General features: G+C 47.8%; 1 long non-coding RNA gene and 1 pseudogene across 11 annotated transcripts in view; one reads left to right on the top strand and one right to left on the bottom strand.

Moving 5' to 3' along the window:
- The window catches only part of LOC118905907, an 85,931-nt gene extending 76,246 nt beyond the window's left edge, over nt 1–9,685 (top strand). For 7 of the 11 annotated variants that reach the window (XR_005022369.1, XR_005022367.1, XR_005022371.1 and 4 more), the window contains 3 exons: nt 2,625–2,748; nt 3,331–3,387; nt 4,681–5,588. This is a non-coding gene — a long non-coding RNA (uncharacterized LOC118905907). Of the gene's footprint in view, nt 1–2,624; nt 2,749–3,330; nt 3,388–4,680; nt 5,589–8,921 lie in introns of those variants that run through there. The other 4 variants (XR_005022373.1, XR_005022374.1, XR_005022376.1 and 1 more) reach the window with 2 other exon arrangements.
- Nucleotides 1,097–2,233, bottom strand: LOC118905905 (annotated as a pseudogene).
- Nucleotides 9,686–16,435: the final 6,750 nt, after the last annotated feature.

The following is a 16,435-nucleotide window of genomic DNA, read 5'->3' on the forward strand; positions in this document are numbered from 1 at the left end:
CTACCATGATTTAACTAATCCCTTGTTATTGCCCCTTTAGGTTACTGACAGTGGTGGCCGATATATAATACCGACTCTGTGCACATCCTATTTTTATGCTTAGGTTATAGTCTTTAAGTAGAATTGTTAGATCAAAGAATATGCGCACTTGCAGCAGTTTTGGTACATATTGCCCAATTGCCTTTCAGAAAGGATATATCAACTTAGGCTCTCCAGTCCTATGAAAGTGTCTCTTTCACTACATCCTTCCCAACACTAGGTATTATTATTATTATTTTTAATTGCAAATTTGATAAGCAAAATAGTGTTTCGTTGTTACTGCTTTATTTTTCTTTATTATTATTATTTTATCACTTGGACTTTTATTTTTTTATAGGCCAATTAGTCATTGGTAATTCCCTTGACAAATTGTTTGATTATGTACTTAGTTTTCAATTGGAATAGTCTTTTTTTTTCATTTTATTTGTGAGTATTCTATTATTATTATTTAGTGTGGTTTATTCTTTTTGTCTTACTGATTGATAAGGGTACTTGATGAATATTCAGTCTATTAACTCTTTGTCTTTTTTATATTACAAATATTTTATCCTAGATTGTCATTTGCCATTTAGTTTTGTTCAGTATTTAAGCATTTGTAAAACTGAAATGTCCATGCAATCGAGGTGGTCTGTCTAGGCTTTCCGAACCACTGGGCTGGAATGGCCATGACTGGGAGCAGGGAGGCCCATTGGTGGCCCCTGCACTGGTACCAAGGTGGCAAGACGAGGCCCACAGTTAGGACCAGGCTGGAGAGGATGGAGCTGTGCAGTTCAAGACAGAGTAGAGGTGACCAAGATGTGGTGATCTTGAGTGGGGGAGTGAAGAAGGAGGGAGAGGAGTCTGGGGTGACTCACAGGGTGCTGACCTGTACAGCAGAGTGAGCAGGTGGAGGGTGAACCGGAATCGGGAATACAGGAAGAAAGGGGTTGGGGGTCAGGGGCAGAGATTGTCATAATTCCTCTAGGGATTGTTGTTGGAGTCTCCTGGTAGAGAGAACTCTTTGGTATTTGAATCTCTAGGCCTGGCCTGGCTTCTGTCTTTGTGTCAAGCTCGGAGAGGCTTTCTCTGCTACAGAATTATAGATTTAAATAAATTCTCTCTTAATACTTTGTTTCATCTGTTTTTTTAGATTTTTTTTTTTTTTAACTTTTTTTTGCAAACCAACACTGTTTTATTGTCAACAGAACCTGCCTGGGGAAGTAGGAGGCCCACTGTGCCCCCGGAGGGGCTATGGACCTTGGTTGTCTGGGGCCCGTGGGAGAGATGGGTCTGTGCACTGAGAACAGCTGTGGCCACCACTGGCACCTGGGTGGTCAGAGGCAGGGTCTGGGGGGCCAGCAGGGGGCTTGGGAGCCCCCGGGGAGCTGGGTCTTGGCTCCCCCTGGCTCATCTGCAGGAGGCCAGTGAGGGCGATCGGCTCAGGCCCACTGAGCCAGGCAGTGGAGCAGCCAGAGGATGGGATGGGGAGGACCGAGGGGGACATTATTGGGGGTGGGAGCAGCAGTTTCAGAGAGTCCATCACCTGCTGAGGGCCCTGAGACAGGTACAGGGGAACATGCTACCCACAGGGCAGCAGAGGGTCAGAAAGAAAGACGCCTTCACAGCATATCACTGGGAACCCTGCATCCCTGGGTGCCTGCTCTCCACTCTGATGTCCTGTTAGACTGGACCTGAGGCCTCTGCCTGAGGCTGCCTTGTACAGAGGCCAGAATGAGGGATGGCATGAGGTCCGGCCTGAGAAGGAGGTGCCTGACCCACAGCTGGGTCCCCACACCAGCCGAGGTCCGCTTGAGCCTCATAGTTTGGGTCCCAGGATGCCAGCAGGGTCATCTTTGACAGGGCCACCTCCCAGGTCGTCTGTGGGGAGAGGGGAACTGGGGTTCCTGGGGACCGCTTGGCAGCCAGGCCTGGGGGCGGCCAAGGCAGCAGCTGCTCTTTCCGATCCAGGAAGGCCTTCGGGACCAGGGCTGAAGACTGTCCTGTGGGGTGTTCTTGGCTCCCCCAGGGCTTCCTCTCCAGAGTCCCAGGCCTGGCCAGGGTCGCTGCCCGCCAAGGGGCCTTGTGCCTCGGGCACCTGCTCTTCACCCGCGCCCCACTGCCGGGGGGTCCAGGGCAGCATGCCACATCCAGGGGGAGGGCAGGGCAGGGCCCTGCGCCGCCCACCCTGCCTGCCTGGCCCCTCCCGGCTCCCACTCGGGCCCAGCTTCCGTCAGCGGCCCGTGCTGCCCTGCGCGCCCCTGCGAGCCCAGGTTGCGGCCCACCTCGCAGGCTTTACATTTAAATCTGGATGGAATTTGTCATATTTTGGTGAATTGTGAGTTAAAGATTTAACTTTTTTTCCCCTAAGTCACTAATAATTAAAACATCTATCCTTGCTCTTGTGATCTGAAATACCACCTGTGTCTTACAGTATATTTCCATGTATATACCTGAGTCTGCTCTAGAATTCTCTGGTGTGTTCCACTGAATTGTCTGCTCCTGCACCAGCACTGTTCTGATCACATTTTCTTTAAATATATCTAATAGGTGCTAGGGTAAGGTGTACTTCACACTTTTTTTCCTCAGAATTTTCTTTGTTCTTTCAGGATGGACTGCAAAATCATTGTAAGCCCTGCTCCTTTGGACTGCACAGTGGGAGCTGGAAACATGGGTGACCCCATTGGGACCCTTTGTATTCATAAGCACCAAATATACCAGGAGCTGGGTTTGGTGAGCCTGGACTTTCTTCTTGATACAGAAATCACATGGGGCCTCTTTAGGAAGAAGCCCCTCACTGCCATTGACTTGGGGCATCGCCCAGTCTCTGGCCCGAAGACAGTCCTGTGGACCCTCAGAGCCCCTGTGTCCTTGCTGCTGTGGCTGCTACAGCACCCAGCCATATGCTCCCCACTGTAGCCAAGCCAGCCTATACTGGGGTTTTATTCTCCATCTTGCAGGGAATCTTGTCTCTAGCCAGTGCCCTCAGTGCCCTCTCCGAGCCTGCTCTCCTCTAATGATTTTCTGTAGGTTAGCTCTGAGGATCTTTTCTTTTCTTTTCTTTTCTTTTTCAATATTTATTTATTTGGCTGCCCAGGGTCTTAGTTGTGGCATGCAGGATCTTCATTGTGGCGTACAGAATCTTTAGTTGCAGCCTGCAGGCTCTTAGTTGCAGCATGCCTGCGGGATCTAGTTTCCTGACCAGGGATCGAACACGGGCCCCCTGTATTGGGAGTGTGGAGTCTTAACCGCTGGACCACCAGGAAAGTCCCTGGGGATCTTTTCTTAATCTGTTCTTAAATGTGTTTCTTCTAGAGAATTCTTCATAATTGGCAGCATTATGATGGCTTCTTCCTAGTTTCTTCTGTGCATGTAAGTTTTTCCCTATTTCACATTTGCTAGGCTTTTTCTTATTTAAGTGACTTTTTCAGGGTCTTTTTTACTGAGGAGTCATGAACATACCGTAAAGTCACAAATCCTAAGCGTACATCTCAGTGAGTTTTTATATATGTGTACACTGTGGAACTACCACCCTGATCAAGATAGGTATTTTAGAGTTAAGAAGCTGTTGGTGGGAGGTTGGGTAGAGAGGGAAGTCATGAGTGTGTCCCCAAGTTGCCATCTTTTTCTGGAACTGCCTTTAAAGAGTGTTAAGGAGGGAGCCACATGTCAAGTCTATACGGTATGTGGAGAGCAGAATGGTTAGGAGTGATGGGTCATGTTTTGGTCCTCCCCCTTCCTAGCCATGGGACTTTTGTGCCTCAGTTCAACAACTGTAAAATGGGAGTAGGTGATAGCTCTTACCTCACAAGGTTGTCATGAAGATTACACAAGGAAGTACATGTAAGTGCACAAAAAATGTTAATTGTTGTTTTTGTTTTTATCAATGAGGAGGAGGAGGCAGTAGTTCTCAATGAAGGGCACACATCAGAATCACCTGGGGCACTTTTGCAAAATATACATTCTCAACCTGGCCAGATGTACTGAGTCAGAATCTAGATTTTAAACACCTTCCCAAGTCATTCTGTTGCTTACGTTGGTTAAGAACCCCTGCGCTGGACGTGGCCATGACAGGCTGCAGGAAGGTCAGTGGGTGGCCCCTGCGATAGTGAGGGCTGGAGAGGATTGAGCTGTGCAGATTCAGGGCAGAGTGGAGAGGTGGCCAAGATGATGACCTTGGGTGGGGAGCAAGGAGGGAGGGGAGGAGTGTCGGGTGACTCACAGGGTGCTAACCTGAATGGCGGCTTGAGTAGGTGGAGGATGAGCCAGGATTGAGAATACAGGAAGGGGGGGTGGGGAGTGGGCCAGAGATTGTTATAATTCTCCTCGGGATTATTGAGTGGAGGCTTCTGGTGGAAACACCAAGTTAGTATTTGGATCTCTAGGCCTGAGCCTTTGGTGTTTTTCAGGGAGTCATCACTGTGAAGGAGGTAGGTAAAGCCATGGGTCTAGTCGTAGAGTGAGTGTAGAAGGCAGGAGAGGGCTAAGTTCACAAGCATCCACCTCTGGGAAGGCCTGCGTCCACTACTTCCTCCCTCCTTAGAGACAGAGAAGCACTTATTTCTTGTGTATTAATAGCCCCCTTGCTGAGGACTGTTGGGGAATAAAATCAGTCTTCTCACTTGAGGATGAATAATAACTGTGGGTCACTTCCTTTCCTCACAGGTCTCAAGGGTTTCCACATCCGCAGACGGAAGAGCTTAATCCTCCATCAGTATCCTCCGACAGCGCATTCAGTTGAGGGCAGTGTCTTATCTTCCGACGTCCGTTCACCCTCATGCTTCACACATACTCTACCACTGATGGTTTCTTAGACTCTGGCTTTCGTCAGGCCCTTGATATCCACCAGTTACCCTTTGGTAAGAGATTAAGCCATTCCACTACTCTCCCAGAGGCATTTGCATTTAGAACTACAGGTATAATAGAAATAATGGAAGACGTTGCATTCCTGAGGGAAGGCGATCCTGGAATGAATTATTCATTTGCTCATTCTAGAACATCCCTGTCCAGTAGATCTTTCTGCACCGAAGGAAATGTTCTTCTGTGCTCTACAATACGATAGCTGCTAGCCATGTGTGGCTAGTGTAACTGAGGAGCTGTGTTTTTCATTTTAATTAAAGTTAAATTTAAATTGACACGAGGAAAGCAGGCATTATTAGGTTGCATCCACTGGATTGGTGAGAGACCCCTGACAACCCACTTGCCTGCCCTACTATCCGAGCGCCCCCCAAAGGTAACTTTAAAAACGGGTCTTTCCAAGGTCGTGGGAAAGGACTTGGTGTGCCGCCACCACTTCTGCCTTTGGTCTCTGTGCCTTCCGCAGAGCTTCCAGCAGCGATGCGTTGGGACAGAGTGTCTGGAGGCTCACGACCTCTGTGGTTCGGAGGAACCACTGTGAGGCAGGCCCAGGGAAGAATTTGCCATTTTCAATGGAAAACAAGTGGCAGTTACTAATTATGATGACTTTGTACTTTGGATCTTGATTTGCTACACCTTTCTTTATAATAAGCAGTTACTTAAGAAATTAGGATGTTTTAGTTAATCCACGAAACAGGTATGAAGAGCAGCTTTTTTTTTTTGGCTGTGTCAGGCAGCATACGGGATCTTAGTTCCCCAACCAGGGATCGAACACATGCCCCCTGCATTGGGAGCACGGAGTCTTAACCACTGGACCACCAGGGAAGTCCCAAGAGCAGCATTTTAAGAGGTGCAGTTTCTTTGAAAAGTGGATCAAACCATGACCTTAACATACTAACTATGTTTGTAAATAAACTCATGACATAAATCCTTAGTGCTTCTCTGAAATATGGAACGTGATAATCGAGCATGTGCTTGCATTTGTATTTGGGTAATATTCCAGTATTAGTTTCTTGATTAAATATGCGTGTGATCTTGGGACTTCCCGGCAGTCCAGTGCAGGGGGTGCAGGTTCGATCCCTGGTCAGGGAGCTAAGATCCCACATGCTTCACAGACAAAAATCCAAAACATAAAACAGAAGTAATATTGTAATAAATTCAATAAAGACTTAAAAAAACATGGTCCACATCAAAAAAAATCTTAAAAAAAAAGTATGTGCGTTATCTTAAAAAAAGGAAAGAAAATGGGTCTTTGAAATCAGATGGGCTTTCTTTTCCCACCCCTCTAGCCTTGACCCCTCAGTGTGTCTCCCCAAGAAAGCAGATGTCTGTGGCTGTCCCCCACAGGCCTCTCCTAGCCCTAGTTTTTCTCACTCTTTGCCACAGGACACTGCCCATGCCTTTCCTTCTGCCCTGCCGCCCCCTCTCTCTATTCCTGCTCGTGCCACGGTAAACCCTACTTCCTCCAAGAAGACTTCCCCAACTCCTGTCCCTTCCAGATGAGGCCAGTTTTAGGGCTCTGAACAGATTCCATTTGGCTTCCCGGTTGAGGGTGGAGGTGGCAGGGATGGATCTTAGGAAGATGTAGCTGCAGGATGGATGTGCATTAGGTCACTGCATTTCAAACTTCCAGTGAAAAATTTATGTCCCAACTACCGCACACACCTACATACAGATATATAAAACTGAAACAAAAATTTTGTAAAAATAACACTCACTATGTGTGATGCATTTGGATATTTTCTGTTCTATTTATTTTTTAAAGGAAAATGCTGGTTATAACCCATTGAACTGATTTCACGACCCAGTAACGGGTCACAACCCACAGGGTGAAAAATGCAGAGTGAGATCATTGCTGCTCAGCACAACTCTGAACACAGCCAGGGGGCCCTGTGCAGATGCTGCCCGTTGGGTGCCTCGGAGAGCTGGCAGCTGATGGCCCTGGCAGCGCTGTGGTCCACCTGGTGCTGCTCTGCTTTCTCCATGGAGTCTCCTTTCAGGGCCCCAGTTGGTTGTGCCATAACGTGGCCACAGATGCTTTCTCAGTGCTGTGGAAGGAGGTTGAAGTCTATAAAGCACTCCATACACCTGACAGAAAGACGCTGGCTCAGTGTGAAGTGTCACAAGGCTGTATACCTCATCCCATTTGTTGAGGCTCCTCATGGAGACAAAAGCTTCCAGGCCCCACGGGGCTCACTGGTGCTGCTTACCTCGGAGGGCTGTGAATAACAGACAGAATAAAAGCAAAACAGGGAGCTCTTGCATGCAGCGTAACAATGACAGAAACATCTTCCTGGTTAGAGGATGGATGATAAATATACATAAGGAACATTCCAGGGGGCAGTGAGTCTTGGAGCCCCATCTCCCTTTGGAACTGGAAGTTACTGAAAACCGAACCCACAGAAATAGCTACTTCAAAACCCCTGCATTTAAGCCAGGTGTTTTATCCCTCTGAGAGCCTCAAAGTCTGTTGACATTTACTTAGCACACTTTTCTAAGGAAAGTGGCTCTCTGATTTCTCAACCCACTGCAGAAGAAAATTGCCTGGAAGGGTGGTGGTAGGTCTTTTCCAGAGAGAGACATGTAGATAACAGGAAAGTAAAAGCCATGGGGAAGGATAGAGAAACAGTAAGAAGGGGACACAACCATGTTATTATCTAGTTCCTTAGGGAATGTTCCTAATGACCACTTATGTGGGAAAAGGACATTTTTTAAAGCATTAGAGAGCGGTGGACCACATTTTAGCAAGATTTCACTTTAAAGTGGTTGGCCATTGAAGTTTCACTTTTCAGGAAAAGTATTCATGAGAACCTCAGTGATTCTGGATAAATTAGGTGCTGTTGAACTGCCCCTGATTAGGGCTAGTCATGGGTTTGAGGCATGCTGTAATCTCAGGTTCACGGGCAAGTCCTCCCCACCCAGCCCTAGTCTGCCTCATAGCCTGAAACCCCTCCATTACTGTTACTGTTGGGTTCCTTTGTTCACCTGTGTGAATTTGTGAATAAATTCTTTCCAATCTGAAAGCTTCTTGATAGTGGCTCCCGGATATTCTGAAGGTAGATGTAGAGAGAGAACTCTGATCTGGACCCTACCTGAGGATGGGGTGGCCTAAATGACCAGAGGGCAGGACAAAACCACTGGGATTTGGGCTGTGGTGAGTTTTTAGGGAGCAGTGGGGGGCAGGCTTGGAAGCCGAGTTCCACCCTTTTCACTGCTTTCACTACTTGAGGACAGCCCACTCACTGAGACAGAGCCAGGTCTCTGTTTCTCCCATCGCCTGTCCCCTCGCGGCTCACTGGCCACCTGATCCCCAGCTCTGCTTCTGTGAGTTACCCTGAGTGACTGCAGGGGGTGCTCCAATTAAGTAAGGGGACCTCAAAGAAAAGCCAGGTGTTTCTGAGACAAAGATCATTTATTCCATATCAACTGAGAAAGCAACCTTTAAGTAGAAGGCAGTGGGGTTGGTGGTGTGTCACACCACCAGGAGGTTTCTGTCTTAACAATAGATTGCTACATAGTATGCATGCATAATACATTACAATTCTAGTATTAATATTTACAAATGCCCTGTGACTACAAAATGATGAAATTTCTCCCAGTGGGGAGAATAACAATAAACTAAAATAACAATACCAAAAGTCTTTGAAGAGATCTCAGGGATCTCCGTGGTGGCGCAGTGGTTAAGAATCTGCCTGCCAGTGCAGGAGACACGGGTTTGGGCTCTGGTCCGGGAAGATCCCACATGCCACGGAGCAAGTAAGCTCGTGCGCCACAACTACTGAGCCTGTGCTCTAGAGCCCGTGCTCCTCAACAAGAGAAGCCACCTCAATGAGAAGCCAGTGCACCGCAACGAAGAGTATCCCCCGCTCGCCACAGCTAGAGGAAGCCTGTGAGCAGCAACGAAGACCCGATGCAGCCAAAAATAAAAATCAATTAATTAAAAAAAAAAAAAAAGATTTCAGGGACTTTGGCCAGAAATGAATTGGGGCTTGGTCAAGTGGTGGTTCTGAGAAGCTGCCTAATGGAATTCTTTTTTTTTTTTTTGGTAGGAATATAATGTGAAGGGTAGAGAAAAACCACTCGAGCTTAAGCACTCTAACTAGTGGAAATTAGATTCTGATGATGAAATCACGAATGATTTTAACAGCGAGAAGAAGGGGCATCAGCAAAAGAAGACCAACGAGCTTAAATTTTCAATGAACCTACTGTTTTCTCACATGTACGGGATACCTGGTGTGTGATACACCCATGTCAGAACGTCCAGAAGGAGCAAAGTCCAGAATTAGACGAGATTGTAAAGGAATCCCAACCAGCACAAAGGTTGCTTGTCTGCTTCCTTATTGAAGTCAAGAGGAGGAACAAGGCAAAGACAGGCCTTCTGCTAGGGGGAAGCACAGAGTATTCATGTCAGAGAGAAAAAAAAAAGGTGCCCAATTCCCGTTTGCTTCCAACTCTGCCTCCCTTGAGAATAGTCCCCAAACTGAGGAGAAAAAGTAACATCGTATGGAATGAAATGAGGCTCCCGACGGTAGAGGAGATGTTAATGGAACCCTCTTCCCGGGGGGAAAGACCACTGTCACATTTCCCATCTAGGTTGACTCACGTCCCTGAATCAGTACTTCCAGGGAGAGGCAGTCTAACTAGAGACAGATCCATTTATTAGTCCTTGATTTCAACATAGATAAGGAAACTGAAACCTGTCCTTTTCAGCAATTTTTAAAATTTAAATCAATAAAGACCCACTAGGTAGGCTTCTCTAAGCTAAAGATGACATAGCTCTGGGAGGGACAAGTAAATGGCTTTGGGGTGACAAAGTCAGGATTTCAAACAGTCTTATCAGGGTGGAAAAAAGAGGAGGGAATTTTATAAGGGAAAATTTAATATATTTGGGTTCAACAAATTTAATCATCTAAGTGCGTAATGGGGGTGCCTGAGATGGGCTTGTGGAGGGGCCTGAAGGGGCTGGTTTTCCACAGGCTCCTTGTGGACCAGGAGTGGGGGGCTCAGGGGAGCCCAGCCACACGCCGGAGGTGCCAACCCGGAGCGAAGGAGGGGGTGCAGCCCATTTCCACTCCCTGCTCCTTAGGACACGCGGATGTCCAGTGTGGGGTGCAGGCTTCTGGAGACTAACAAAGAAGGAAACATCCAGGGCGGGTCATCAGGATGGAGAGGGTCTGGGGACAGGGGAGTGGGTGATGAGGCAAGGACCGTCAGCTTTGGGAAGAGAGGTGAGTTCAAATATCTGAAGAGTCTCCTGAGAGTGAAAGAGGGGACAATTCTGTATGTCCAGAGGGCGGCCCAAGTTAGAGGGAAGTAGGCCTAGGTTCTGTTTGAGGAAGATGCACTGTGTCTTCCCTGTCAATGGAGGGTTTCTACGGCCTTGGGATGGCCTCCCTACCAGGGACATCTCAGAGGGGATGCCTAGCGAGGTGGCATGAGGATTCTAAAGTTCCTTCCCAAGATGTTCCCTCTGCCATGGACGAGGAGTCCGCAGAGAGCGCCTTTGCCCAGGCACTTTGGAGTAAGTAGCTGTACAAGGGCAAACTGAGGCTCCGGGTTCAAGTCCTGCTTTGGTCACTTTGCATGTGACCTTTGACTAGTTACTCTCTGCACCTTGGTCCCTTCATTAAAAATATGGATCATGGCAGGGGCTTCCCTGGTGGCGCAGTGGTTGAGAATCTGCCTGCCAATGCAGGGGACACGGGTTCGAGCCCTGGTCTGGGAAGATCCCACATGCCGCGGAGCAACTGGGCCCGTGAGCCACAACTACTGAGCCTGCGCGTCTGGAGCCTGTGCTCCGCAACAAGAGAGGCCGCGATAGTGAGAGGCCTGCGCACCGCGATGAAGAGTGGCCCCCGCTTGCCACAACTAGAGAAAGCCCTCGCACAGAAACGAAGACCCAACACAGCCATAAATAAATAAAGATAAATAAATAAATTAAAAAAAAAAAAAATATATGGATCATGGCAATAGTACACTCCTGCCAGGACTTCTGTGAAGTTTAATTGAGTTAAAGCGAGGCATTTAGAGCTATTCCACAGCCTTGGTAAGGGCTGTGTACCAGATAGCTTCAGTGATGGTCATCCGCCCATTGTCACCACCACCGCCGCCTCCGCTGATTCATCACACGGTGCTGGGGGAGTAGAGGTGAGCGGGTGGGCTCCCTGCCTTCAACAAGTCAAAGCCCAGTGTGGAAGGTGGAGGACTGTCGCATGTGGGATGGGGTTTGGGGGAGCACGGGGCACGGCCACTTGCGGAAGGCTTGTGGGGCGGGGTGGCAGTCCAGGGCCTCCTTCCTCTGAGACCAGCTCCTGAAACCATGGCTTGGCTCCACAGCATTTCCAGGCATCCCAGGGCTGCTGTCTCGTCAGTCCAGCGCTCTCCTGGCTGTTTGCTCTGGAGGTGCCCCTTCTGCACCCCGTCAAGTGCTAGGACTGGCCAGGCTGGCTTGGCAGGTTGGGGCCCCAGGGCCCCCTGGCACAGGGCCCCCCGGCACAGCTGGGGCCCGAAGACCCTATTCCTGAGCTTCAGGGCCCCAAACGCTAAAGCTCCCTGTGTGCCTCCTCTGTGCCCGGCACTGTGCTGGGTGTCCTCCTGCAGAGTCGTGGCACGTCGTATGCCGGGAGACAGGTGGTATCAGTCATCCCCATTTTACAGCTAAGTAAACAGGCTGAGACATTAAGTGTCTTATAAAGGGCAGGGCCAGGACTTGGACCGAAGGTTTCCGAGGCCAAAATTGGGTGCCATTTCCATACCCGACCAGAGGTGACTCAGCCAAGAGCCCAGCCCTTGGGAGGAGTTGGAGCCAGAGTTCTGATAACTGACTACTCCAGCCCAGGGGAAGGGCCAGAAGGGCTCTGAGAGCCCTACCCTTCCAGGCCTGTCTCCTGCTCCCCGAATCCCTGCCTACTCATGAGATCCCCCTCACGAAGCCAACGCCCGCCTGGGAAGTGCTCAGGGGACCCCGTCTTGCAAAGTGGTCCCTGTCTGCTCACTCTTCATGGAAACATCTCTCAACCAGTGGTCATTTTAAAAAAGGAAGGCAGTGGTTTAGGGAAAAAAACATGTTTTTTTAAGTAGTGGTGGCCTTTTTTGTTCCCTAAAGACTTTTTTTTTTTGAAGAACAGTTTCAGGTTCACAACAAAATTAAGAGGAAGGGTTCCCATGTACCCCCCCGCCTCCACACACACACAGCCTCCCCCAGCGTCAGCATTCCCTGCTGGATCCATGTGTTTGTTACAGCTGATGAATCTATGTGATGACCTTTCTCCCAGAGTTTTATCTGAACTTGCTTGAAATTGAAAACAGATATTCTGTGTGAAGAGAATGTGTGGGAACCTGTGCGTGCCCTCCTGTCTCTTGACCCCCTTCTACCACCCCACCCAGATTCTGCAGAACCCGGATGTAGTTTATGACCCCTGCTCTGAGGTGGGGAGAGTTAGCGCTACTCTTTGTTAATGATCTCTTCCCCAGATTGTGCCTCTAGAACCTAAGTTCTGTGTGGCAGGTTTTTAAAAAAATTATGCTAAAAGATACATAACACATAATTTACCATTTTAACCATTTTTGAGTGTACAATTCAGTGGCATTAAGTATATTCACATTGTTCTGCAACCATCACCACCATCCGTTTCCAGAACTTTTTATTTTGTTTGTTTGTTTTTAACATCTTTATTGGAGTATGATTGCTTTACAATGTTGTGTTAGTTTCTGCTTTATAACAAAGTGACTCAGTTATACATATACATATATCCCCATATCTCCTCCCTCTTGCGTCTCCCTCCCACCCTCCCTATCCCACCCCTCTAGATGGGCACAAAGCACCGAACTGATCTCCCTGTGCTATGCGGCTGCTTCCCACTAGCTATCGATTTTACATTTGGTAGTGTATATATGTCCATGCCACTCTCTCACTTCGTGCCAGCTTACCCTTCCCCCTCCCCGTGTCCTCAAGTCCGTTCTCTACATCTGCATCTTTATTCCTGTCCTGCCCCTAGGTTCTTCAGAGCCATTTTTTTCCAGAACTTTTTTATTATCCCAAACTGAATCTCTCTACCCATTAAACAATAACTCCCCATCTTCTCTCCCCTCAGATTCTGGCAACCACCATCCTACTCTGTCTCTATGAATTTGTCTATTCTAGGTAGACCTATTCTGGGTCTGTTCTCATAAGTGGAATCATACAATATTTGTCTTTTTGTGTCTGGCTTATTTCACTTAGCATAATGTCTTCAAGGTTCATCCATGTGGTAGCATGTGTCAGAATTTCCTTCCTTTTTAAGGTTGAGTGATATTCCATTGTAGGTATATGCCACGTAGTTCTATGTTTAATTTTTTTTTTTTTTAAAGTAATTGATTTTTTTTTCTTCTTTTTTTTTTTATAGCTACTTTATTTATTTATTTATTATTTATTTTTGGCTGTGTTGGGTCTTCGGTTCGTGCGAGGACTTTCTCCAGTTGCGGCAAGCGGGGGCCACTCTTCATCGCGGTGCGCGGGCCTTTCACTATATGTTTAATTTTTTGAGGAACCGTCATACCGTTTTCCACAAAGGATGCACGATCTTATATTCCCATCAGCAAAGTACAAGAGTTCCAGTTTCTCTATGTTCTTGCCATCGTGGCAGGGGGTTTTTGTTTGTTTTGTTTTTTGTTTTTTTTTTTTTAAGTTAGATGTGAAATGCGTATGAGACATGTTTTTTTTTTTTATAGCTACTTTATTTATTTATTTATTTATTTTTGGCTGTGTTGGGTCTTCGGTTCGTGCGAGGGCTTTCTCTAGTTGTGGCAAGCGGGGGCCACTCTCCATCGCGGTGCGGGGACCGCTCTTCATCGCGGTGCGCGGGCCTCTCACTATCGTGGCCCCTCCCGTTGCGGGGCACAGGCTCCAGACGCGCAGGCTCAGTAGTTGTGGCTCATGGGCCTAGTTACTCCGCGGCATGTGGGATCTTCCCAGACCAGGGCTCGAACCCGTGTGCCCTGCATTAGCAGGCAGATTCTCAACCACTGCGCCACCAGGGAAGCCCCTGTTTGTTTTGTTTGTTTGTTTTGTTTTTTTCTGGCTGCACCGCCCGACATGTGGGATCTTAGTTCCCCAACCAAGGATTGAACCCGTGCCCCCTGCATTGGGAGTGCAGAGTTTTAACCACTGGACGGCCAGGGAAGTTCCAGCGCTTTTTAATCTCTTGTTCATGGCTGTATCCAGAGACTAGGACAGTGCCCAGCACATAGTAGGTACTCAATAAATATTTGTTGGGTCAGATGAATCGGCTTTGGCCTCTAGGCAGCTGTACCAGGGAGCCCGTGTACCTGTCAGCAGAACCTTCCCCTTCTAGTCCTTGCTCAGCTCTGAGAATCACCCTTTTGATGGGGTAAGTTATCTACAGGTGCCCACTGGTGTCAAGAGAAATGGTAGCGCTGTGGAGGTCAGGGAATCGAACATGCTGGCTAGCATGGGAGTGTTTTTTAAACTGCGGGTCTCGACCCATTTGTGGCTCATGAAACCAGTTTTTAGTGGTTAAAAGCATTTACTAAAAATGAAATCAAATAAAAATATTAGGGCATACTACATGGAAGAAAGAGTAAGTATCATTTACCTGTATCATTTGTGAAACTTGTTTTTTTGCGTAATGTTTGTGTACATGTGTAATAGATCACCAAGAGTTTGAAAAACACTTTTGTTTAGGGTCTGTAGCCTCTGCCTGAAGAATTCTCACAGCAGGCAGCTTACTACCTCACAAGGAAGCCCACACCATTTGGGGGTCTGCTGTAATATTGGAATATTCCTCAATGAGCAGAAACCTTTGCTTTGGGGCCCTACTCTGTGCCGGGACCTGTAATGGGCACTGTTAGCTAAACTGCCCCCACTACTACCTATCCCGTGTGGGAAGCAGCCCAGCTGTGAGGTCCTGCCTGCAGGGCAGAGCCTTCTAGCACTGTGTCTTTTGATTGGGGTTCATATTAGACACACTGTTTTTCTCCAGTGAAGGCATCTGCATACGGGGGCGTCTGTGTCCCATTTGACAGGCAGGCAGGCCTCCCTTGGTTCCTAGACAGATCTAGTCTAGGATGACTGCTTCCTTGTCTGAGGTGTCCTCTGGGCTCCCCACATCTAATTTACTGCATGCCCCATAGTCCACATTTTAAGTCTGGCCATCCCACACTTCCCCTCCAAGTCTGATGAAAATTCCACCCACCATTATTGTGCGATGCTGAGGCAGATGAGGAGAAACAAATGTACTTATAGATTTATATTTCTTCTTTCTTCATCACTTCTGGGGTTATGTTACGAGCCACGCCATGCCCAGGCCTGGGTTCCGTGTTCATCTAGCTTTCCTGCATCTCTCCTACCACAGCCTTGTGACACAAGTCTTGTTGCTTAATTTTCTTCTCCTCCTCGTGGAGGAGGCTCTTATCTCTCAGAGGGCAGTAACTGTTGCATTCATCTTTCTGTCCTTGGACCTCGCACATGAAGTTTGTGCTCCATATGTATTTGTTGACTGGATGGATGTATGAATTTTAAACTTCTTGAGAGTAGAGACTGTCATTCCCTTTCTTACTAATTCCACATCTCAGTCCAGCCCAGGTCTGAGCCCATAATAAGGCTGATAGTTTGGCCAATTGATGGGAGTGCTGGAGAGTCAACAGGAAAAGTTTCCCAGGTCCAATTGGATTTTGATTCTCAAGGAAATAAAACCCAGAGGCTAGATTCTCCCAAATACCTGGAGTGCCTGTCAGTGAGAGGCCAGATCCTATCACTTGTGCCCATGATCCTGGGCAGTGAGAAGGTGGTATGGTGAGGTGGGAAGAACTTGGATAATAAAACAAGAGAGGGGCTTTATGTGGACCAATGATGATCAAGTGCCAGGAACTGAGGAGTTTGGTTAACTCAGCTCTCTGCCCCAAGGTCCAAGTCTAAAAGAAAGAGACAGAGAGGGAAGGAAGGAAGAAAGGAGAACGAGAGAACAAGAGAGTGTGCCTAGACTTGGAAGCTAGATCAAACTGGACCTGAATCCCCTTTCCATCTCCTTTAATTATGGAACTCTAGACATGGTATTAATCCTCTGAGTCCTGGTTTCTGCTTCTATGGAATGAGAATTAGATAATACATGTGACAGGCCCCCTCACTGTTCTTGGCACATGGTAGATAATCAGTAAATAATGGGAAGTTTTAGTACCATTGCATCATGTTTGGCATGCCTTATCAGTGTAGGTCCAGCTGATACAAGCCAAAAGAGGTCATTTATTAGAAGAATCCTAGCTCACCACCTTGAAGAAAGGGTTGACCTTGAGGCCTCAGGAAGGCCAGGAAAATTGGACCTAGACTTTCAGGAACAGGAAGGCTGCCTTTGGACAGAGGTAGTGCCAGCCTCCTTGTGTGATCTCCAGACAGAGTCTCATTGGCAGGTTTGGATCCTGTGCTGACAGTCCCACTGGGAATTGAGGGAGATGGAGGTCTCCCTCAGAAAAGTGAGGTGCTGTATCCAGAAGAAGGGAGGGCAAGATGGCTAGACGGGCAGAACTGTTGACCAGGACACATGAGTTTCCCCTCCACTCCCACCTTCTA

The sequence above is a fragment of the Balaenoptera musculus genome, chromosome 13, assembly GCF_009873245.2.
Source record: "Balaenoptera musculus isolate JJ_BM4_2016_0621 chromosome 13, mBalMus1.pri.v3, whole genome shotgun sequence".
Taxonomy (NCBI): domain Eukaryota; kingdom Metazoa; phylum Chordata; class Mammalia; order Artiodactyla; family Balaenopteridae; genus Balaenoptera; species Balaenoptera musculus.